The sequence below is a fragment of the Tachypleus tridentatus genome, chromosome 9 (genome assembly GCF_004210375.1).
Source record: "Tachypleus tridentatus isolate NWPU-2018 chromosome 9, ASM421037v1, whole genome shotgun sequence".
In the NCBI taxonomy this organism is placed as follows: domain Eukaryota; kingdom Metazoa; phylum Arthropoda; class Merostomata; order Xiphosura; family Limulidae; genus Tachypleus; species Tachypleus tridentatus.
In genome coordinates this window covers 127,895,571-127,919,313 of record NC_134833.1, presented here as the reverse complement: position 1 = coordinate 127,919,313, position 23,743 = coordinate 127,895,571, and the positions used below count along the sequence as shown (strand labels likewise).

The 23,743-nt window shown below is 35.3% G+C and overlaps 1 protein-coding gene across 2 annotated transcripts in view; it reads right to left on the bottom strand.

Moving 5' to 3' along the window:
* LOC143226334 (LIM domain only protein 3-like) overlaps positions 1–21,031 on the bottom strand; it is a 42,475-nt gene extending 21,444 nt beyond the window's left edge. The window contains exon 1 of one of the 2 annotated variants that reach the window (XM_076457158.1): positions 20,926–21,031. The gene's annotated coding sequence lies outside the window, so the exon portion shown is untranslated. Of the gene's footprint in view, positions 1–10,633; positions 10,829–20,925 lie in introns of those variants that run through there. The other variant, XM_076457157.1, reaches the window with a different exon arrangement.
* Between the last annotated feature and the right edge of the window lie 2,712 nt (positions 21,032–23,743).

Sequence of the window (23,743 nt, the reverse complement as noted above, 5' to 3'; positions counted from 1 at the left end):
CCCTGCTCTAGACTGCCTTTTACTGTCAATAGCCAGTTGTGGGAAGACACCTTTAAATTTTTTGAAATCATCTAGCATTTCTACAAATTAAACTTAAATCCTTCACCGTTACAAAAAATATTAAATAGAATTATAAGATATTAAACAGTGCTATAAACATTACCTTAAAAGCTTTTTTACAGTTCTCTTTCTCTTGAAGATATATTCAGTTACAACAGTGGAACTCGGAGACCAGCGCAACTACTTGTGGTTTATCTTTTCATCCCAGTATACCGATGTTGTTCTTACTGTTTTGAATTAAGCACAAAGCTACACAATGGGCTATCCGTTCTCTGCTCACTACGGGTATCGAAACTCGGATTTTAGCATTATAAATCCGCAAACATACCACTGTGCCACTGGGTGGTGTGATGGGGTTCTAGTATACTGAATAAAATTATTTGAAATATTGTTATTAGTTACACTTAAATCAAAGTAACTAATGCCCTCTTTATTTTAGTTTAGTTTTATAAGGTATTTTCCTTAATCGATAGTTTAGTTTCTAAAATATTTTTGCATTTATTAAACAATAATTTGTGGTATTTCGTCAATTTATTGTCTTTATAGCCATTGTCTTTCAGTTTATTTTTTAATAGTAGAACATTATCCAGGAAAAAAAATTAGTAGAAACTATTAGAAACATTTTAGTTTAGTTGTTGTTGTTTATAGTTAAGTACATAGTTACACAAAAGACTATCTGTGCTGTTTACCACGGGTATCGAAACTCGGTTTGTGGCATTCTAAGTCCGCAGACACAGAATAACATTGTTAGTTGTGAGTGCACCAAGAACGAGGAAATTATGTTATCTTCATTTGTCAACCTCACTGGACCTTCTGTAAAAGTTATGTCCAATTCATAAACCTCATTATTATTATTACTTTTTCTATTGTAAGTTTTGTTGGATATATTAGTTTTAGTGTAAAATTCATATTATTTATGGACATTAAATAATCTATGTTACAGAAAGTATAAATGGATAACTTATGATTTAAAGTCTACTTCGTGAGTTTTCATAAAATAACATATACAGGTTTGACATATTTGAAAACCATGATCAAAACTTTTAGGTTTATTTAAATATAGAGTGTGGTAAAGTCACATGTATATTAGAGTAGTTTCATGTCTACTTTAAGAAATTTAGGGGTAAGTGTCTTCCCACAACTGGCCCTAAACAGTAAAAGACAGTCTAGAAGGAGGGACGTTGTGAGTGTAAGCTTTCATAGATTTATTTGATTGATGGCTGACTATATTAACATCAGCGTTTGGATTTTGTCTGATACGTGGGATATTCCCAACACATTTGGGTGCTACTGCCACAGACTTTGTCTGATAGATGGGATATTCCCAACACATTTGGGTGCTACTGCCACAGACGTTGTCTGATAGGTGGGATATTCCCAACACATTTGGGTGCTACTGCCACAGACGTTGTCTGATAGGTGGGATATTCCCAACACATTTGGGTGCTACTACCACAGACGTTGTCTGATAAGTAGGATATTCCCAACACATTTCGGTGCTACTGCCACAGACGTTGTCTGATAGGTGGGATATTCCCAACACATTTGGGTGCTACTGCCACAGACTTTGTCTGATAGATGGGATATTCCCAACACATTTGGGTGCTACTGCCACAGACGTTGTCTGATAAGTAGGATATTCCCAACACATTTCGGTGCTACTGCCACAGACGTTGTCTGATAGGCGGGATATTCCCAACACATTTGGGTGCTACTGCCACAGACTTTGTCTGATAGATGGGATATTCCCAACACATTTGGGTGTCTGATAGATGGGATATTAGATTTGGGTGCTGCCACAGACGTTGTCTGATAGGTGGGATATTCCCAACACATTTGGGTGCTACTGCCACAGACTTTGTCTGATAGATGGGATATTCCCAACACGTTGTCTGATAAGTAGGATATTCCCAACACATTTCGGTGCTACTGCCACAGACGTTGTCTGATAGGTGGGATATTCCCAACACATTTGGGTGCTACTGCCACAGACGTTGTCTGATAGGTGGGATATTCCCAACACATTTGGGTGCTACTGCCACAGACGTTGTCTGATAGGTGGGATATTCCCAACACATTTGGGTGCTACTACCACACAGACGTTGTCTGATAAGGTGGGATATTCCCAACACATTTCCCAACACATTTGGGTGCTACTGCCACAGACGTTGTCTGATAGGTGGGCCACAGACGTTGTCTGATAGGTGGGATTCCCAACACATTTCGGTGCTACTGCCACAGACGTTGTCTGATAGGTGGGATATTCCCAACGCATTTGGGTGCTACTGCCACAGACGTTGTCTGCTGTGACGATAAGTTGGCAACAATAATTAATTACTGTTCTATAGTGCTGATTCAATTGTTTATCAACTATTAATATAATAAATAGTTTGAAAGCTATTTATCTATCTATACACACACACAAATATATATATAGTGTAGCATAGAAAAGGATGGAAAAGACGCTATTGTTTGGAGGAAATCTACATGTTCAGAGCTCTTTGTTATGATCCATTATTCACTTTCAAAATATCACAAAATTAGAAACTGGAATAGCTTAGCAGAAGATTGGAAACAAATAAAATATGGTTAAAGTACGAAAATAGTTTGGAAAAAATGAAGTGGGCAGGTAAAAATTGTTCAGGTTGAAAGACAGGCTTTGATAAAAAAAGAAAACAGACCCGAGCTGAGGATCGAAGAGACGAAGAAAGAATGTAAAAGCAGGAAGTAAAAAAACACAAAAAGTCGGTTCAGTCACGTGGTATCGTTTACATGACGTGTGAGGGTATGATAAATTTCAGGGTGATTTTACTAGTTCTGATCGAACTTACCTTTTATTAGGTTATAAAGTAGAAAAGTAAACGCTATAGGTTAGTTATATCATTCAGTTTGGTTCACTTTAACCAGATTAAAGTCATTTGTAGTTTGATAATTGTACAGCGGTATGTCTTCGGATTTACAACGCTAAAATCAGGGGTTCGATTCCCCTCGGTGGGCTGAGCAGATAGCCCTATGTGGCTTTGCTGTAAGAAACACAAACAATCAAGTTTGATAATTAGCCTAGCACACATTTGGCTGTTATTCTAATTTCTTGAGTCTCTTAACAGTTCGTAATAATTTACATGATAGCAAATAGTGAGAAAGCTCCTGTAGTCGTGTTCTCAAGAAACGAACAATTCTCTTTCATATGAGCCAACAGTCAAAACACCTGTTTGTATTCTACTTTTATCTGGCGCGCAAAATCGCGTGTTTCCTGTGTTCTAGCCTCACCCAAACGTTCGAGACTGACTTCATTTGATCCTGACAATATCCTAAAATTTGCTATTGTCACGCGACCGCCTCAGACTTACTCCCATCCAGTAAAATCATAAAAAACAACAAAAACTTTACTTGAATCAATAATTAATATTATGTCTGTTTTATCGTATTTAAATTATTCACTTTAGGACCAGATAAATAGTTGTGGTTTTTCGTCAGTTATTTTCAGAAACCTGAAATAATTTTATTTTAACACAAAATGTATGAATATCTGTTTAACAAAAAAAGCAAAATATTTTTGAAACTAAGAAAAAACAAGGGGAAGTGACCTGAAAAAAACTATTTTAGGACTCGTAGTGTTTCAGATTATTATTTCTGACTAAACGACAGACATTAAGACAGACAAAAAGACATTAAAATTAATGAAAGAAGAATGTTTTATGTATATGAAAGATAAAACCAAATAATGATTAATAAAACATTAGGGTAGTTTGTACGGAATCTACTTAACGTATATGAATATCCAATTTGATTTAAAATATGTTTGTTCTCATTACATTGCTTTCTTAAGCTGCTTCTCAGGCCCGGCATGGCCAGGTGGGTTAAGGCGTTTGACCCGTCGCACCAAACATGCTCGCCCTTTCAGCCGCGGGGGCATTATAAAGTTACGTTCAATCCCACTATTCGTTGGTAAAAGAGTAGTCCAAGAGTTGGCGGTGGGTGGTGATGACTAGTTACCTTCCCTCTAGTCTTACACTGCTAAATTAGGGACGGCGAGCGCAAATATCCCTCGTGTAGCTTTGCGCGAAATTCAAAAAACAAACAAACAAAAAGATACTTCTTAAATATTTCAGAATCATGAGATTTCTTAAGAGAGCTTCGCAATATAACATATAAAATATCTTAGATACTGACATGGCAAGTACTTAAGATCTTAAAAGGTTTGGGTGAAACTAGGCCTTGACTGATAAATACATGCGTGCATACTCACACACACACACACATATATATATACACAAAGAGAGTTTGTTTGTTTTTTGAATTTCGCACAAAGCTACTCGAGGGCTATCTGTGCTAGCCGTCCCTAATTTAGCAGTGTAAAAGTAGAGGGACGACAGCTAGTCATCACCACCCACCGCCAACTCTTGGGCTACTCTTTTACCAACGAATAGTGGGATTGACCATCACATTATAACGCCCCCACGTCTGGGAGGGCAAGCATGTTTGGCGCGACCGGGATGCGAATCCGCGACCCTCAGATTACGAGTCGCGCGCCTTACGCGCTTGGCCATGCCAGGCCATTTTGGTGTATGGATTTCAGTATTAACCTCAATGTTAGGCGACACCGAATGGAATTCATCGTCAATCAACGACCTAAAAGTAGACGTGAAAATTTCGAAATCTGAGAGAAATGAAAAATCCTGGTCGACAAGACAGTCCATTACTTGGATAATTTAGGCGCCTTCTTTGACCGTTACTTCTAGACCTCACCAATAGGTCAAAATAGACCCAAATCCGAATCCGGACAGATAATTCCGGTCGGATGCAATTTAGAGGTTCAAGCGTGACCCCAGTGGGTCAGCCACTAGTGTAGGCTGACCGGATCGATGGATCCGGTTGGAATTTTAAATTTACAATTTTTAAAGTGTTTTTTTTTTTAATTGGTACAGTCCTTTTACAGGTTTTATGTTAAAATGTTCTGGAAACTATAAAAAATTGAATAATTTACATATGTTACACTAAATCAGATATTAATTAATGTCACGTGCACTGTTTAATTATTCATTTAGTTTTTATGGTCTCTCAAACTAACGTATTTTCACGAAAAGAAGAAAGTTAACTGAAGTGTTGCTTGCTATTAATCACAAAGCTACAAAAAGATTTTTTTGTGCTCTGCCCCCACTGGTATCCAAAACCTGGTTTTTAGCAGTATAAGTCCACAAACACAACGCTGTGTCACTGGGGAGTCGTCGCGTGTCAAGTGTTGTTAACTGAGGTGCGGGCGTTGTCATTTTCTTCACTATATTTTAACCCCTCAAAAGAAAAAAAAAGTTAAAAGTTTAGAGGAAAAATATTTACCTTTACTAATTTTATTCGAATTATTTTACAGCTTAAGCAACTTTAATTAATTATATTTTAAAATTAGTGAACTTATGGACTAAAGTTTGATTCTATATTACGAATCAAATACACAACTTTTCTACCCTTTATCCAATTGTAATGTTTGATAAAATCGAGTACACAGCATAACATTTGTTCATGGCTCCTGATTACTTGGCTGTTAAATAACAGTTGCTATTTTCACATACTACTACATACCACGTAATAGGCCTAAAATAAAGTGTAGATTGGTTGTCCCCACTAGGGTTTCTGCTCCAAGGACCATGCTGAGGACTTCGACCTCAGACTCTCTTAACAACTGATTTCCCGCTATGGACAGAGCACAGATAGCCCAGCATGTATCTCTGTATAAAGACAACAATATCTCTGGGCGTTGAAACGTTGTTGTTTTATTTATATCTGAGTTAACATCAGCAACACAGAGCTCGAGATGAATAAAAGTAAAATGGACAGAAATCATAATACGTAACTTCTTCAATAATAAAACTTTTCTACAGTTTATAGGCTACGTTACGTTTGATTTTGAATAAACCTGTTGAAGAATTTCTTTTAGGCTCAAACAAAACACAGTAAGCCGGTACAGGTATATAATGTTGTTCTACTTCTCCACGCCTGTATCTTAGACCTTTATAATTTGGGTTTCCATATACAATTTCCCAAATAATCTTAATACCTAACTAACAGCCTAGGTACCCAAGGTACCTAAATGGCCTTGGTAAAATTAATCATTCTATACAGGAGCTGTATTTGGGCTGATAGTGGACGGTATATAGCACGCCAAGTTTGAAACAAACTTTTGGAAGCATTTACGAGCCCCAAACGAAAATTATTTCTCCATACACATGTGCAAATATAAAGGAATGTTCTATTTTTAAAAACAAACAATATGTAGTCAAATAATAACTTACGTTTTGCTATATTTCAACAAATTCTTTCGAAGCGAGTTCACAAGCTACAAAGTACACGACATGACAACAGCACTGAGACTGTCGTACTGCACTGTTTGTGTAGGACAACACTTAACTAATGAATACCTTTAAATCCACCTTCAATCTCTGGCAAGTTCTTTGTTCCAATCCATTAGCACCACCACGTAATCTTCAGAACTTGTGTGCTGTTTCCTGTGTCGTCCCAGCAGTGTAGTGTAGCCTTAGATCTTCGGAAAGCCGTTTCACTTGTATCTGAATGTCTTTTATTTACAGATTATTGCTGCATGTTTTATTGTTCTCTCTATAAACCAATCCATTTGTAAAAGTTTACTTCGAGTCTGTGTGTGTATTTTACATCTATATAGCTAATATTAAAATGTCTGAACTTTTAAGTTATGTAGATACGAGAGTTCGACAACTTCTGATGTCAAAAAATTTTAAACAACGTTTAATTTAATCGCAAAATTAATTTCTTAACGAGTTACAAGCTTAGTTTAACGAATTTATTCAGTTTATCAGTTATCTTCTTCCAACGTGTCTATCAACGAGAATTGTAAACCCTTTTAAATCACAGAATAATAATAATAAAAAAAGAACACGTTGCAGCTAATTGAGAACTGAATATCCTCCATGTGGATGCATAGAAACAAACAACTATGGAAAACAAAATCCAGGAATGAGAAATGTGAGGCCCGCTATGGCCAGGTAGTTAGGGCGCTCGACTCGTAATCACAACAAACATGCTCGTCCTTTCAGCCGTGGGGGCGTTATCATGTGCGGTCAATCATACTATTCGTTGGTGAAAGAGTAGCCCAAGAGTTAGCGGTGGGTGGTGATGACTAGCTGCCTTCCCTCTGGTCTTACACTGCTAAAACTGGGGACGGTTAGCGCAGATAGTCCTCGTGTAGCTTTCCACGAAATTCAAAATAAACAAATGAGAAATGTGTTCATTAAAGTATAGTAAGTACATTCAGTCTGCGCATCATCGTACACAAGCATTGGATAAATGGCCAAATAAGGTAACCCAATATACGAGTATAGCCAACTATCTAATTTATACCACTGACTGAGGAATAACATGCAGTCAGCACTGAACAATCCGAAGCCTGGCCCGAATATTAAAAATGTACTGTGTAAAAACGAATATTGGTAAATAGTTTGTGTTTTTGCAGAAAGACGCCAGAGTTATTTTAGTTGTATCAACTCAATTTACTTTATCATTTAATATGTTAACATTTTAAGTGTAATGTTGCTTGACTCGTTTTTCTCCGTTATTCATTTGTTTTGCCCTGTTTTCACATCATTGAGAGTGGTTGAACGCGTATCGAGACAAAGAGACTGTCGTCAGGAACATGGGACGCACAGTTTTATAATTTTATTCTAAAACTATAATTTATTATCGAAGGCAACATAAGAATAGTGGAGAGGAAGAGAAACTTTAAAGTTATATCATTCTTATATCAAATTAAATTGTCGATTTTACAAATTGTTCATTCGGAAGAGTCGATACTTATTGGATCAATGAAACTTACGTGTAAACCAGTATTTTAAAAGAATGTATAAAAGAAACTTGAACTAGTTTTCATTGCTGTTATCAAAGAGAATTGTTTGATTGATATATGGAACAATATAACCGTTTCTTCCACTCTCCGTATACTCAGGCCTAACATATCATTGGAAGAATTTCATAAGTTGTTGGAGTTCCTCAGGCACTCTATTTGATTGCTTCAGGAGCCATTCATTATACTTAGGTTTAATATACATGCGTTTGGGTAGAATTGTTTGCGATAAAAGACTGATACTGTTACGACAGGAGTGAAAGAAAACACGAATAAAACAGTGACTGCTTCCTGCTGAAGAGAAATCCAGATCCTGATTCGTACGCATGCACATTTTTCAAATCATCACCTGAAACATAATAAAAGGGAAGTCAGTCAGATGACAAACAAACTTCATCTTGATGACGTGCAAACATTTTTTACGGCACTTCCGTTGTTCAGCCACGTTGTTACGGCATTACCAGCGTGAGTTTTACTGAGCAACCAGCTGTCTCACGAAGAAATAACGGGCAATTTCACGTTTATCACATCACAAGTTGCTCCAAGAAAACGTGATATTTTGCCATGCTTCAAGCTGTAGGATATGTAGTGGAAGCAAACTTATTTTGCATTTCAATACTTGATTGGACCATTTGTTTTATTTAACCAAGTAACCCCTCGGAATTTCAGCTTGTTCAACAAAGGCACTTGAAATTTCATACTTATGTGACGATACGCGGTTTTCCGTACTTTCAAAACACACGTCGAGTGAAATGTTTTATAAACCATTTATCACCTACATGTTGTTTGTTATTAAAAACAAAGCTACACAAAGGGTGCTCTGCCCACCACGAGTATTGAAACCTGGTTTTTAGAGATATAATTCCGCCAGCATACCTCTTTTGCCATTGAGGGACTGTTATTGCCTGTAAGAGACTCATCTCTTTTGACGTATGCCTGCTTTGTTAACCTTCAAATCTATACGAATAAACTATTTCCATACGCAGAAACTTCAGATAGATATTCCTATGTACTATGAATACATCTGAACCGTGTGAAAGTTCATACAACAGATCCAATGAAACTTGTAAGTTTCGCCTAAACATCAGGAGAAGCAGAGAACAAGACATCTGTTTCATGATGACAAGAAACCCACTTGAAGTAAAAATGTATTTTTAAGACGACTGGTTTGGATATTAAAAAAAGTAATCAAAATAAAGTACGTAACAACGGTGACCTTGGAGACGAGAGTGTGAACGGGTACAATAATATAGGGGGCGTCGCAGTTAGATGTTAGGTTATCATTGTTAATTGATAATGCTTGATAAACAATGCATCTGCAAGTAGTTTGTTCTTTCTCATAAAATAGTAACATTCAAGAACTGTTGGAGAATATATTGTATGCACTACTTGGCATCTGTTGCAAAACAACTTCAATTCTATTATTACTGTTGTCAGTGGTCATGATGAACAGATCATCTTGACACTGACCAACACTGTTCTTTCAACCAGAGTACGTTTTAAGGACTAAAATTCTCTCTCCCATTTACTTGTCCACACAATTAACATATCAGTCATACTCAATGCAGACTTGGGAAAATGACCACAAACCCCACCACACACACACACACACACACATATATATATATATATAAAGTTGTGGTATTTTCATTGGTATCAGGTTGAGTTCAGTTCTTGGTTACTAATTTTTTACAGCATCAGTAGTTATATCTACGCCTACTGCATAATTGGAAAAATTATAATATTGTACGTACGAATGTGTGCACGTCTTCCTAGCTTCACTTTCGAGCCTACAACGTATATATTGATTGAAATACAATTTTCGTAGATTTTTGGTTGTGCCCTAAAACAAGAACTAAAAATTAAATTTCAGTAATAAAATTGAGACATCCTACTCATCACAACGTAATTATTATTAGCCTCTAACTAGACACTCATAAGAAACTCAGTATTTTATATTCTTATAACTATGGTATACTCAATATGATTTTAAGTCCATAGTTTATTGAAAAAAATGCAATAATATTGGTTATAAACTAACCGCTATTTTATTTATCTGAATCGGTGGCCAGATTAAACTTATAGTAAGCAAATGACGTCATATGTTTCTTTTCTTTTAGTTTAAACAGGGGAATACTTTTCATTAACCAAAAATGATAAAAAAGACAGATACACAAAATTGCGTATATGGCCATATGTATAAGTTTAACATTAAAGACATCGTAAGTGCATATAACTCCCAACTAACATAGCTACTTAGTCTTATAAGCCATTCCGCTTTGGTGCAACTATACCATGGAAGAAGTTGCTGGAACATTATGTAGGTTAGTATGCTATGTAGTTTCTGCAATGCTTCAACACTATGGCAGATTTTGGGTTTTAGCAAACCAATGTTTTTATTAACCAATTAATCATTTCTCAGTCCTGAGAATGAATCTTAAATACAATACTGCTCTTACCTAGACTGACAAGTGTTTTTGGTTATCTCCACTAAAAGTTGTACGTGATCTTAGGAAGTTTCCTTCCATGACTATAACTACATAATCATAGAGCAAAATAGTAAAATAATCACATTTAAAACAGAAACATTGATTAAACCCGTAATAGACAGGAAATACTTTACAAATAATAATTAAAACAATGACAAAAAATAATGTACCTAAAGATTGAACAAGTAATAGCAAAATGTTTAGTTAACACACTCACCAATTGCACAGTCCACTTTCAAGTTTACAAAAGTTGTTTTGCTTTTAGTAACCGATTTTCCATAATTCAGCTGCGCAAATTTCGAAAATAATCTTCAGTTTTCTCTATCACACGTAAGTATTTTTTAGAAATCGGGAAATAAAAAGAACTCTTACGTAGGTCACGTTTACAACACATTTTCTACACATGTAACATAATATGTTTGGAGCATTTACACAATCTCTTGTTTCCATAGCAACGAATAGATAATATTGAAAAGAAAAACAATGTCAAAGTGCACGCAAAACAAATACTATTCAGAAGTGACACGTCATGCGCCTTGTTAATCGTTTATATACTAGCGGTGTGATTGTCATGGGTTCTAAAACGATCGATAATACTGTTACGTTGTGATTGGTCTAAAGAAGTCTATAGCTAATGATTGACAACATTTTTATGAAAATGATTCATTTTTTGTAAAAGTACATACGACGTTTTATGAAAAATCTGTAATTAGTTCAATAAAATAGATTACATTTTCAGACACAGCGTACAGAAATTGGTGTAAAACATGCAAAAATTTCAAGACAATAAAACTAACGCAGGCCTGTGTTATCAGATATAGCTGGTTAGCTTCTTAACTGTTAAAACAATATATCTAATGGAGCAGAGAGAGTACATACCGTTTTCACCAGAGAAGGTACTGCAAGAAGGATTGTATCACACTGTTAAGCCTAGTTTCTTTTGTCAACCATCGTTTTTGTTATTCAAGGGGAGATTTACTCAATATCAAACTAACGTGAACTAACCTTCGTACCTCAGAACGACTGGTATGGGTAATTAGCACTTTTATTGATAAGCAAACTGTTGTTAAAACTTCACTTTCTATATACGTATCTTATCGACTACTGTTGAGAACAATCTTCGTACCACCCCTCCACTTGCGTGTAACACAGACCAAGAGAAGTGACAAAACAAATAAATGCAACTTTTGAACTATTCACACTGTGTTCACAAGAGAGTGAGCTAGGTACTGAAAATCTGTACGAAAATTGTGAAAAATAATACCGTAAGTAAACCTAAGTAAAAAGACAACATTTATTTTTGTATGATGTGAAGGGGTAAAGTATAGTAGTTTTCTACCCGTTACACACAGATATATTGTTTTTTGAGGCAGCTGGCTGACTTTATTAAACCAGTTTGTAGTGAGGATATAAGTGAAGTGTTACAGATGTGTTGTTGAGACTGTTGGCTTTTAAAATTTTGTAAAGAATATGACCACTTCCATGCATAACGATATAATAGTGGATAGGACTGCACATGAAATGAAGGGTCATGTCCATGATTTACAATATGTTTGCTGATTAACTGAAAGGTAAGAAAGACAATTTCAAGGGCTTTTCTTGAGCAGTTAATAACGTAACTTTGGTAGAGAACTAGTATTAGTGTTTGTGAATAATAATGAAATAACCTGCTCGTAATCTGAGGGTTCCGGGTTCGAATCCCTGTCGCACCAACTACGCTCGCCCTTTCAGCCGTAGGGGCGTTATAATGTGACACTATTCGTTGTTAAAGAGTAGCCCAAGAGTTGGCGGTGGATGGTGATAGTTAGCTGCCTTCCTTCTAGTCTTACACTGCTAAATTAGGGACGGTTAGCGCAGGTAGCCCTCGTGCAGCTTTGCGCGAAATTCAAAACAGACCAAACCAATAATAAAATGAAACTTAGATAAAGTGTTAGAAGAAGTCTTGAAACTGCTCTAAAAATTCTTGTCTGAGTATTATGAGGGGTAGTTTCTGAATCAAGTAATTAATAGTATGTTATGATTACTTTTAAATCAGTTCACCAATACTCGCTTTGTTTTTCGAAAGATTTCATATAAAGAACAGAATTTTGTACAGATTATGGACACTCGGTGCAGGCGAAAGAGATAGTGAATTATATTATAGAGAACAGGCTTTTCTGGAAAAAAAATCTTGATTTTTCCTGTTATAAAATGAGATAAAATTACGCAACCACACGTTCTCGCACGGAATAGATGTAAATTACAAATTGTTTTCTTTTAACTTTCAACTTTACTTAATATCCATGAGCTATTTTCCTATTTTTATAACCTCTCTTCCCACAATCACCAATGAAAAATAAGTCCATAACGAGCAGTGTTTTTGTCAAACCTTATTGTAAGGTTAGTACTTCTCATGAGTGACGACTTCATTGAATAAAATAACAATAAAACTTGAATCTTCGTTAAGAGATTGTACAACAATATGTTCATTACCACAACTAGAGTAATTGACATAAAACCAGTGGAGTTATTTTAATATAACTATTTAGGCACCACTAGAAAAACAAAGGCATTTCACATAAAACTTTGTTTGTTTGTTTGGAGTTAAGCACAAAGCTACACAGAAGTCTACCTGTGTTTTGCCCACCACGAATATCGAAACCAGGTTTCAAGCATTAGAGGGATGAAACTCGGTATCTAACTGTATTGTGAGAATAATAAAACATTAGTGGCATAGGTATTTACCCAAGTAGAGCCCACAAAGAGATTTCGTTTATCCAATTTAACCATTTTATCTCTACATGTGTTTCCTCGACACGTACTTCATTCGTTTCTTCCAGGAGTTCACGTAAATCTACGAAACGACTATCTGCACCTAACAAAGAGTAATTCTGAAATGACAGATTAGAGGGAAGGCAGCTAGTCAACAGCACCTAACAACAACTCTTGGGTCACCTTCATTTGATGGGAGAGAAAGATTTGGTCGTCTTTCGTATATAGCGCATCCATGGCTCTAAATGCGAAGATACAGCGGTATGTCTGTGGACTTACATCGTTAAAATTTGGGTTTCGATACCCATTGTGAGCAGAGCACAGATGGCCGATTGTATATCTTTGTGCTTAATTACAAATAAACTAAATGCCAAGAGCTTTTTCATTTTTCGTTAACAGGTTCGCTGTCTGACCGCGTTAACCAATAGGTTATTTGAGACTTCTTATATATTGTAATTATAGTTTTGTTTTGTTTGGTGTAAAGCTATACAATGGGTCATCTCCAAATTTTACCATGAAGAGTCGACAAACGAATACATTATACTAAGGAAATAACACAGATGCAAAATAATAGGAGTTAAAAGTTCAAACTTCTGAGAGAAATCTATAAATGTGTTTTCAAAATTGAAATCAACTAAATAGCGCGTGTTAATAAACGGAATGTTAGTCGCAATAGAACACTAGAAGTGATAAAGTTAGAGTAAAAATAATTTACTTTCTTTTTTGTTATGTATGAATAATTATATAAAGTATGTTCAGAGGATTTCTTGGATGTGTACATAATTGCATGGAGTACTTTAATGTTGAAATTTAAAACTTCACCATACCATGAAAACTTTGTTTCTTTGTTTTGAATTTTCGCGCAAAGCTACACGAGGGCTATCTGCGCTAGCTGTCCCTAATTTAGCAGTTTAAGACTAGAAGGAAGGCAGCTAGTCTTCATCACCTACCGCCAACTCTTGGACTACTATTTTACCAACGAATAGTGGGATTGTCCTTTACATTATAACGTCCCCACGGCTGAAAAGGCCAGCATATTTGGTGTGACGGGGATTCGAACTCACGATCATCAGATTACGAGTCGAGTGTCTTAACCATCTGGCCATGCTGGGCCAGTAATGTATAAAACCGAAATATTCAGTCCACCATAACCCTCTGTATGGTGGTTAAACCATATACCACATCCCAGTTTGTTCAAGAATATTAGTTTTTTACATGCGTTATCAACCCTTCATCAGAAACTCTTTCTTTCTCTATGGATAAAAAGCTCACACTTGATTTCGTTAGTTACGTACTTGTATGTCGTGTCCTTTTATGAGAATGCATGGATATTCAGTGCATTTTGCACGACAGCTGTGCCTACACTAAAATACTGTAATCTAGTTCTTCCCCAGGCCTTCAGACTTGACCACTTATTGTTTTGATTGTTGATCCTTTATAAGCACTTAGAAGTGTTATCTGCTGCTGATACAAACACATGTGATGGAAGTACAGATTATTAAAGCTGTTCAGATAAAGGAAGCAGGCATAAGGTTCAGCTTTTGTCGGCCTATGCAGATCTGTGGTAGGAATGTTGTAAACACGATATCAGTGTGGCCTGTACACTTGGTGGTCTGGGCAAGGTCATGGAAGTTCAACTACCCCATTAGTGACTATTATTTGTATAACATGTTAAAATTCGCCAATGTGGACTTTATGGTATCAACTTAAGTATCTCTCAATGAACAAACATATTTCACAATTCCGGCTTCAGGGAGAATTATTTGCTTCAATCCTAATTCTTCCTTCGCCCTTAAAGTTTGGTGTTTTTTAATTTCACACAAAGCTACACCAGAGCTACCAACACTAGCAGTTCTTAATTTATCGGTGTAAGACTAGAGGGAAGGCAGTTGGTCATCACCACCCACCGCCAGCTCTTGGGTTACTCTTTTACCAACAAATAGAGGGATTGACCGACCATTATAATGCCCCCACACCTGAAAGGGCGAGTATGTTTAGTGTGACGGGTATTCGAACCCACAACTATCGGATTACGAGTCGAGTGATTTAACCACCTGGCCATGCCTGGGCCCTCACAAAGTTTGTTTAGACTTCTGTGGAAATAAGATTTAGCAGCAACAAAATTTGGTAACTGTACTCTTCACAGGTGGCATAACCACAGGTGAATGAATTGGATGACATTCTCAATGCATCATCGTTAAATAAGTTGCAAATCAGTTGGGATGTGAAGAGGTGTCAGTGTAAATGGACATACTGTGTTAACGATATATTGACGATGAACCGGACCCAGTTCTGTGAATATTTGCAATCAGATCAAACTTTGTACAGACGAAGGATAATGCCCAGTGTTCTACCATCAACACTATGTTGAGTTTCCATTAACAATAAACCATAAATAACGTGGAATAGCCAACAAAAATGCCATAAACCAGTTTCTTGAACACCAACTAATGATAAACATGCACCAACATGAAGAAACTATATCTGTCCTAGAGGCTCGTACTCGTTAATGAGGATCCATTTTTACCATATATAATTATTTCAAATAAGTTTAGTCTTTTCGACTCTAACTCTTTTGAATGTGGGGGTATTTATATTCTATGGTTTGTAACTAACGTCGATACTACGGGTTCGTTAACACTTTCACTGTCACGTTTCCTGATAAACAATACTATCAGTGCTAGTTGTATTTTTAAGGCACACAACAGGTAAAAAAGTTTGAAGTGGAACGCTCTTTCTACTTGAGGTCCGGCATAGCCAGGTGGGTTAAGGCATTCGACTCGTCATCTGAGGGTCGAGGATTCGAATCCCGGTCGCACCAAACATGCTCGCCCTTTCAGTCGTGGGGGCGTTATAATGTGACGGTCAATCTCACTATTCGTTGGTAAAAGAGTAGCCCAAGAGTTGGTGATGACTAGCTGCCTTCCCTCTAGTCTTACACTACTAAATTATGGACGGCTAGCGCAGATAGCCCTCGAGTAGCTTTATGCAAAATTCAAAAAACAAACAAAACAAACTTTCTACTTCATGGTATAAAATTCCAAACTCACATTTATATTATATTATATTAAAAGAGTTAATTATATTGTGCAAATAAATCCCTATTTTAAAATATACCCCAATCTAGTTCCTAGTGTTCGTTTGGTTGAATAGAAATGTAATAATAAAGACAAACCATTTTCGCTATAATTTTCATATTTCAGCTTATATTTCTAAATTAGTGCTGATTTATTCATTTGCTTTGTACTTCACGCGTGTAGGAAGCTCACGCATAGCATTAGACTTATTATACATTAAAAGAGAAAGGCAATTGGTGGATAATAGATTTTACGTCTGGAATCGTATCACATCGTTAACTAAGTAGGATAGCTCCACTTCTAGTTTTAAATGGAAGTATAATATCAGATATGATCCATTCGGCATTTAAGCAAAGCGTGACGTCATTCACGTGTGAGACATTGCCCACTCTTAGGTTTCAAATTTGCCTAATGCATCTACGTTTAATAGAGAATAAATTCAGCAGCAAACATATATCATGCTCCGATGCACTAGGACAGGTTCGAATTGCATCGAAGCCTTAAAAGCCCATTTTCTAAATCTAATTGTTCCCAACAATTTAATACATGGCTGAGTTGAATATTTTTCTTGTTTTAAGCTGCACTAGAACACATGGATTGTGATTGAGGAATGACTAGTTTCCCGCAACAACGTCATGCGTTCTACTCTAAACCGAAGCATATTAATTAAAACCTCATTAATCTGAGTGCTTTATCCAGGTTTCCTAATCGAGTATTATGAGACCAAACTACGGAATCTGTTGAGGGGTAACAGGAAGCCGAGCACAGACTTCGTTATCGGGAAGCCACACGATGCTCTCAACGTTACACATAACAGCACACTTCCACTTACGGGAATTAATCCCACTCGGCGCAAGCTTTGTCACTGACATGAATTAATTGCATTTTGAAATAAATCCGAGAAAGAAATTGATAATTGCCCAAGTATGTCTACAGAAGTAATTTCAGTGAGGCCCTAATGCTATTAAAACTTGACATTCAATCATATATGCCCGTATAAAGCACACATACCAAGTTAAATTACTTTCTATAGGTTTCAGCCACCATCTAGAATAGCTAATTGTAAAAAGATAATTGGACCATAATAATTAACTATCTATCTATCTTCCTCTGTCTATCTGCTCGCTTGTTTGAGATTAGCACAATATTATTATATGCAATTTTCGTGTATCTACCAAAGGTACCACATATTTCATATTAACAACCAATAACCCTAGATTCTAATGTCAGAATCTGTAAAAATATATATACATTATTACGAGAAAATGCGTATTGTTATTGCATTTGACTTAGCAGATTTTTGAAATAACATAATTCAACCCATCAAAGCGTTCATATAATACGTTAAAAATAAAACAATTTTGCATAGTTTAACTGTATGTTTCCTTTTGGAAAAGTAAATTTTCAGATATGGTTAAGGTACTTTACAAATTTTGTTATTTTGTAAATAACTAATTTTTTATTTTTTTTGCTGGGAAAAGTTGTTGTTTTGCTGAAAGAAAACTTTGTAAACATATATTTATTTGAAGATATCTCTTATTTCTGGTTTGGAAAAGAAAAAAAACACTTCTGGTTGAAAGAAGTAATGTAATAAAGTTAACCTAAAATTACACTTAGCACATTTACTAAAATTCCATCTGTCTGTTATTTAGTAAGTAGTCTTACCAACTCAAGCGTATCATGCTCAAACCCAGTTTGCTAATATTTCAATAAGATGACTTGGCCACTCAACTATATCATGCTTAAACCCAGTTTGCTAATATTTCAATAAGATGACTTTGCCACTCAACTATATCATGCTCAAACCCAGTTTATCAATACTTCAGTAAGCTGACTTAGTATCTCAGTCGTTTCACGCTCAAATCATATTTTCTAATATTTAACTAACCTGATTTGGCAACTGACCTGCTTTACGTTGAAACTCCATTTGTCAATATTTCAATAGCTTCACTTAGCTATTCAACTGTATCTCGTAGAGTTCATTTATCAGTTGCTGTTTTTAATATCATTTTACGATTGTAATATTCTTGGTATTACACTTTACTAAACAGTTTATGATGGACTTTTCTTTGCAATGAATATTGTTTCATATTTTACAATTTCTTGTAAGATCAATTAGATCAATAAAAGCCACAAGGGGTCTTAATAAGATTTTGTTATAAAATCAATCCTGGATTCATACAGGACGGTTCTTGATAGTAATTTTTCAATAAACCGAGGACTGTGATTGAACTACAACGTCACATGGCATTCTTTACGCACGCGTAACTTATACAGGATTTTACAGTAATTGTAAATATAATGGTGAAAATGATTCCTGTAACTTGATACATGGATAATTGAGGACACAATTTAATTATACTTACCAGTTTTACTTATTAATGTTTATCTGTTTTACTTGTTTTATGATTTATTCTGTATTAACCTCTCATGGTGTATTCTAAATTTCCTGTGTTGTGGTCTGCTCTGTGTTGCATTTCTTATGGTCTATTTTTTATTACTATCTTATTGTCTGATCGAGCTTACCTGTCTTATGATCTTTCCTTTACTGTTTGTCTTATGGACTACTGTATATTACCTGTCCTATGACCTGATCTGTACCTCCTGTCTTATAGTCTGTTCTTTATGAAATATTTCATGTTTTGATAAAAAAAAAGTTTAGATAAAACAACTTTTCCACTACAGGTGTATAGGGTTAATATATTGGTTTTACTTGTCTTATGACTCTCTGTACGTGCTGTATTAGGTAAAAATCGAGTTTTCTTCTTTTCTGAGAACAAATAAAATAATAAAGGCGAAAGGTCCTCTAATCACACTTCTCAACAGTTTTATTTTTTGGCTGATATCACTATTATGAGACTTCAATACAGAACAAAGTATTCAGATGTGTTGGGCCCGTTTTAAAGTGAAAAAAAAAGTGAACACAAATTATAAAACCACCAGTTGTTGATAAGGGATGTTATTCTTAGTATTAATAAACACCCCCTGTCTTTGAAAATTAGGTAATATAGAAGACGTCATTGTTCGATGAACTATGTCAACTATTAAACTTTTCAAAACGTTACGTCTTACTGGTTATTTTTGCTCCGTTAGAAATACTAATTTAACTCATTAAAACCTATTGTTCTAACTTTATACCATGTGGTTGAACTCTTTTTAGTAAAACAACAACAAACTATTATAGTTTATGAATAAATATTATAGACATTATTGCGTCAAATATTAAAAAAAATATATTTCAGAAGTATCATCCATAAAGTGGGACAACAAATATTTAATAATTATTTCAGAAGTATCATCCATAAAGTGGGACAACAAATATTTAATAATTATTTCAGAAGTATCATCCATAAAGTGGGACAACAAATATTTAATAATTATTTCAGAAGTATCATCCATAAAGTGGGACAACAAATATTTAATAATTATTTCAGAAGTATCATCCATAAAGTGGGACAACAAATATTTAATAATTATTTCAGAAGTATCATCCATAAAATGGGATAAGTACAATTGAAGTTAGTAGGGAGATGATAGAGGCTCTATTACGACTAACACTCCGAAACTTGCTTAAGTGACAAAAACATGAATATGGTGTACTCTGGTGTAAGCAATTTCTTCATACTTTCAGTTTGAAAGATCTTAAGTCATATTACAGCTATATAAAATTCCCGTAATAAATTTTAGTGGGGCGACACTACCTCACACTTTGATGTGTTCGCCATCTTAGAAAGTTATGCTAATAATCCTAAAATACAAACATAAACCTCACGAAGGTTCGAACGTTTCCGTTAAAGTAACTTTTCATCACGACGTTTGATGGTCTGCAAACCCCATAACTTCAGCTAGTTTTAAGGATAGAAGTTAAAGGTCGCTTGAGAAGTTCGTTGCCAGTCTTGCACAGCAGAACTCAAAGCTTTACTTTCGTAGTTTACATAGGCAATCGCGTTGAGACGTGAACCTCAACACAGTTTGAGGTTTTTCTCCGGATACTTTACGATGTTTATAGCTTTTTTATATGTATTTGTGAGAGAGGGACTGAATCAGTTGTGAATACCTCACAAAATTAACGTTCAATGTTGACAAATTATTTTTGCTTTATACAATTAGTAGTTCGTCACATGGGCATATCTATTATAGCTTAGCTGACGTTTGAAGAAACAAAAATCAAACTTACAATCCTTGAAAAATTATGTCGGTTTATGAGAGAAAATGGTAAGAAAGGGTTATATTATAATTTATAAGTTAGGTGAAGTAGCCTGTGTGACGCAAGTTACACAAGTCACGATGAAGTATTACAATAATAATAGCCTATCTCTTTTTCTTATAATATTATACATATAATTTCAGTAAGCTCTCTGTTTGGAGCCTTTTGGAAATTTATGCACAAAGAAAATGCACTGGAGTGTCTTTCTATGGTACTTGTTTATAAACAGAAGTGGGATACACAACAATCTAACATAGTACATTTGTAATGGAAGGGTTTCCAGTTCTTGCGTTTAATCACAAAATACTATACAGAGAAATTTACATACTTACCTTCGGGAATCATTATCAACCACAAGTTTGTGGAAACGTGCACGTGCGTTAAGTATTTATGAATTCAGTTACGTGAATTATTCATAATGATATTTTATTTAATAACTAATTAAAGATAATAGTAATAATTAACCTTTCATACCTTTTTTCTAAAGGCTCGCATGTGTTTACCAATAATAAGGAACGTTTAAATTGTTGTTGTGCTGGAGTTAGTCTTCCCGAAATGAATAAACTCGCTCCTGAAAACATTGTAAACAGTGCCATCTAGTGGTATAAAATTTATAAATAAATGTAATTAAACTACTGGAATAGATGCAACTTCTTGAAAATAATAACACTATAATATCTGACTGTTTCGAAGTTTGTATTTTTAACTGGTTTCATGACAAAATAATATGTTTCTAGCTGATGTTTCGGTTCAGTTGATCTCAATATCATTACACATTTAACTATCTGGAGCCCTTTTGGAAAGCTTTGAACACATCTCAAGTCAAGAAAAAATAACGGACAAAATTATTATGCAAGTTACGATTCTAAGGAAATGGTACTGTTGAATGAAAGCGCATTAGGAAGGACTGTATTAGAATTATTTTGGTGAAGTGTGGGTAGAGACGCAATGAATTGGTTTGTGCTATTGTTGTGTTCCAGCTCTCATGTAATACCAGAACAAACAACACAAGTTAAATATAATAAGCGTATGCACTCTAACACTAAATAACATTAGCTATCATATGTAAAACAGCACAATAGAAACGAGGTTTGGATAACAAAATCTCACCATTATGAAGATTTTTTGTCTGTTTTTTTTATTTTTCGCACAAAGCTTCACGAGGGCTCTCTACTCTAGCCGTCCCTAATTTTGCAGTGTAAGACTAGAGGGAAGGCAGCTACTCGTCACTACCCACCGCCATCTCTTGGGCTACTCTTTTACCAACGAAAGTGGGATTGACCGCACATTATAACGCCTCTACGGCTAAAAGGGCGAGTACGTTTGGTACGACGGTAATTCGAACCCGCGACCCTCAGATTAGGAGTCGAACGCCTTAACCCACCTGGTCATGCCGGGCCTTCATTAGGAAGAGAGATTTCATATTAGACTTAATTATCACGTGTGTCGACTAGACAGAGTTTCAGCGTTTCAAACTTATCACATGAAACTGAAATTTTGCGAGAAGGATGTTAATTTGTTGCAAAATTCTACATCATAAAAACAAAATACCTTAAATACAACGTTCACATTCACGTATTTTGTATTAAAGAGATTTTTTAAGACAGTGTAATACAGTGGTTAAAAAAACATAAGATCTCAATGTGAATGTTTGTGTTGTTTATAAAAATGGAACATTTTGAATATTTTTTACCTATTGATTTGCGAAAAATTTTAAATTTGTCAACGGGACTTACTAAAGTAATACTTTGGATTAACTCGCTGATTTACTTAGAAACATAAACTTGGCATTATATTGAGAAATGCAAACAAGTAACGTGTAATAATCAGCTGTTCTAAGCTACACACTAACATAGTTACTTGCTGACGAGCCAATTTATCTATGACTTTAAACGATTTATCGTTGTTCCAAAACGTCTTGCCGCTCGTCTGTCTTTCGTTACTGAACATAAAGCATTCGATCTATTTTATGATTAAATATAAAGTTCTGTCGAATTATATGTAAGTTTTTATTAGGCTAGAGTAAAACAAATTATTCAACCAGTGTTTAAGCAACATACATATAGGCAACGAATGCCAACTAATCTTGAAACCAAAAATCAGAAAGAGTAATGGACAGTTAGAGATATTACAGTCTTGAAACTTGTCTCAAAAAACAATTGATGAAAAACGTTAGGTGTCTGTGTGTTTTCTTATAGTAAAGCCACATCTGGTCACCTGCTAAGTCCACTGAGGGGTTTGGTTTGTTTTGGATTTCGCGCAAAGTTACACTAGGGCTATCTGTGCTCCACTGAGGGGAATCGAACCACTAATGTTAGCGTTGTAAATCCACAGACTTACCTTTGTACCAGCGGGGTACAAAACAATAGGATCTGCTACTTTGTAGTTATTTATCATCATAAAGCATGTTGTTGTTATTGAAGTAAATAGTTTGCTTCAAAAATTTCATACAAAACTACATTTTAGGTTATGTTTTAGCCATCCGTAATTTAGATATGGTAGACTAAAGGGAACGAAGTTGATCAAGAACACTCACCACCAACTCTTGTTGGACCAAATAATAGAATTTAATTATTACTTTCTTAAAGTACCAACTGCACCAAAGTGCGGAGAGCGATTTTGCGGATTTATAGTCCGGAAAGCCAACCACTAGTCACATCCGGGTCACAAGAAGAAGATCTTTTTAAAGTTAAATGAAGAATCTTTCTCGTTTTTCAACAATTTCACAACATGCAAGTTAAATTTGTCAGATATCTGCATTTACGAAAGGTTTTCAGAGAAACTCATAATAAAAACACGTTGTTCGCAAGGACAAATTTAATATGTTTAATTAACCCTAATCTCTTTAAAATACGTATAACATTCTAATGAGTAATTAGAGAAAGTATCACTTCTTTTTGCTACTTGATGTTAGTCTTAGGCCTGCTGCTGACAGAAAAAAAAATCACTAACGAAAGCTTCTATCTTTTTACGAAGCAAGTGATGTACATTTTTTTCTAAGTAAAACATTATGGAAAAGGACAAAGATATAAATAAAAATGAACAAACGTGAAAGCCGTTTCTCCACTCAAGTTACAAGCAGAATCCATTTATTTCGCCTCCTTGAATTTCGTCGAACAAATGGTTCAAAGTGGCGTGGTGGGACGTCTGACGGATGTTGCTCTGTCAGGTTTTTGGCGGTAGCATTTAGAGAAATCGTAAAGTTTGGAAAGCTTCTCCCAGGTCCGAAAGATTAACGTATAATTGAAATAGATCTATTTGGTACTAAATCGATTTTTACTGGCCAGAAATA